The following is a 2,500-nucleotide window of genomic DNA, read 5'->3' on the forward strand; positions in this document are numbered from 1 at the left end:
TGACCCATTGTATTCAGATATTCATTGTGGTATTCATGTACAGCTTAAAGTAAATATTGAGTATGCAATTATTAACAATGCCAATATAGCACCTGTGAGTAACTATAATCAACCAAGTAAGTGGAGAGCATCTAAGGAAGAGGATTATATAGCAGAAATTGATGAAAATCAGGTAAAAGAGTTAATAGAGCAGATGGATTCTATGGACATTGAAGATGTAAGTACTAGAATAAAGAATATTTTATTAGGAGCAGCTGTAAAGGTTTTTCCACCAAAGAAAAAGAAAAATTATGTTAAGCAAAGTAATAATGCAAGTTTATCTGGATATGATAATATTTGTTGGTATACAAGGAAAGCATACCATAAAGCTAGACATAAATATAATCTGAGGAGGAGTGAGGATAATAAGAAAGATATGATAGAAAAAAGCAAGAAGTACAAAGCTGAACTGAAAAGAGTACACAATAAGGAAAAAGAAAATATGTTGATTAAGTTAAAAGCAAACAGAAATAAAGATCCAAAAACATATTGGAAAATATTAAAGGAAAATGATGGAAATAAAAGCAAAACTACACTTACACTTGCAGATTTTCATCAACACTTTAAGAATCTATCAGAGGAAATTAGTGAAAGTGATAAGCATTTAAGTGAACTAGAAAGTGCTACAATTGAATCTGGGGAAGAGGAAACACTGAATGAGCCCATTACAGAACATGAAGTGTTGAAAGCTATTAGAAAACTAAAGAATGACAAGGCACCTGGATATGATGATATTGTTAATGAATATATTAAAAGTACAAAAAATATGCTTAATTTGTATGTTAAATTTTTTAATAGGATTTTGGATACAGGATATTTACCTAAAGAATGGTTGATAGGGGTTATTGTCCCATTGTATAAGAATAAAGGTGATGTTGATGACCCACACAATTATAGGGGTATAACTTTGTTAAGTTGCTTAGGTAAGGTATTCACATCTGTGCTAAATGACAGGTTAACTTCTTATTCTGATAGTCATAATATTATAAAAGAAAATCAAGCTGGATTTAGGCAAGGTTATAGTACTCTTGATCACATATTTTTATTAAAGAACATCATTGATCTGTTTTTATGGAAGAAGAAACAATTATTTTGCCTTTTTATTGATTATAGAAAGGCATTTGACACAGTTTGGAGGGAGGGGCTCTGGTATAAGATGGTAAAGGAAAATATTGGTGGTAAAGTCCTTAATGTTATTAGAAATATGTATTTGAACATTAAATCATGTGTTAAGTTTAATGGAAACAAGTCAGACACTTTTATTTGTAATAGAGGAGTAAGACAAGGTGAAAATCTTTCTCCATTATTATTTGCCCTTTATGTAAATGACATTGAAAAGTCTTTAATAGAAAACAGATGTAATTACTTACTATTTGATGATAACTACCTTGATTTACAATTGAATTTATTGATAATGATGTATGCTGATGACACAGTAGTTCTAGCTAATTCGGAAGAGGAAATGAGGAATATTCTTAATGCATTGGAGTTATATTGTGACAAATGGAAATTAGAGGTAAACAAAAATAAGACAAAAATTGTTGTATTCAGCAGAGGAAGACTTAATTATGACAATTTTCATTTTGTATTTAGTGATGAAATTATAGATACAATTGGTGAATACAAATATCTTGGTGTCTTATTCAATTATAATGGTAGGTTTAGAAATGGTCAATTGGACCTTAAGAAAGGAGCAACAAGAGCTATGTATTCACTAATTGGAAAATGCCGCAAACATGATCTACCAGTTGATCTGCAACTTGAATTGTTTAACACCATTGTAATGCCAATTATGACCTATGCTTGTGAAATTTGGGGATACTGTATTATTAGAGAAATCAAGCAGTTGCACATGACATTTTTAAAACATGTATTACATGTACATAAATATACAAGCACTGATATTGTATATGGGGAGTTAGGGGAATATCCTATTGATATTGTTATCAATACTAGAATGATTGGCTACTGGTCAAGGTTAATAACAGGGAAAACTACTAAGTTAAGCATGATTATGTATAAAAGTTTGTTACATTTAGACTCCACAGGCATGTATTCATCACCTTGGATTTGCCATATAAGAAATATTCTTAACAATTGTGGTATGTCAGGTATTTGGATGGATCAACAAACTAATAATCCAGAATGGTTAAGGAAAGCAGTTGAAAACAAACTTAAAGATCATTGGATAACATCATGGTTTAGAAATATTTCAACAAAGGGACTTTGTAAGAGTTATAGAATGTATAAAGACTTGTATTGCAGAGAAGATTACCTATTGAAACTTAAAAAGAGTATCAGAATGCCTTTGATTAAAATAAGAACAAATAACAATAGACTACCTGTTGTGAAAGGAAGATATGATAGTATAGATAGGGAAGAAAGATTATGTACTTTATGTAGATGTAATGTTGTTGGAGATGAATATCATATTTTATTGTCATGCCCTAATGATAACATC

The 2,500-nt window shown here is 30.2% G+C and overlaps 1 protein-coding gene across 4 annotated transcripts in view; it reads right to left on the bottom strand.

Annotated features, from left to right (window-relative positions):
• LOC135107452 (fibropellin-1-like) overlaps positions 1–2,500 on the bottom strand; it is a 24,532-nt gene that overhangs the window by 4,008 nt on the left and 18,024 nt on the right. The window lies entirely within an intron of this gene.

This window comes from Scylla paramamosain, chromosome 15, assembly GCF_035594125.1.
Source record: "Scylla paramamosain isolate STU-SP2022 chromosome 15, ASM3559412v1, whole genome shotgun sequence".
NCBI classification, from domain to species: domain Eukaryota; kingdom Metazoa; phylum Arthropoda; class Malacostraca; order Decapoda; family Portunidae; genus Scylla; species Scylla paramamosain.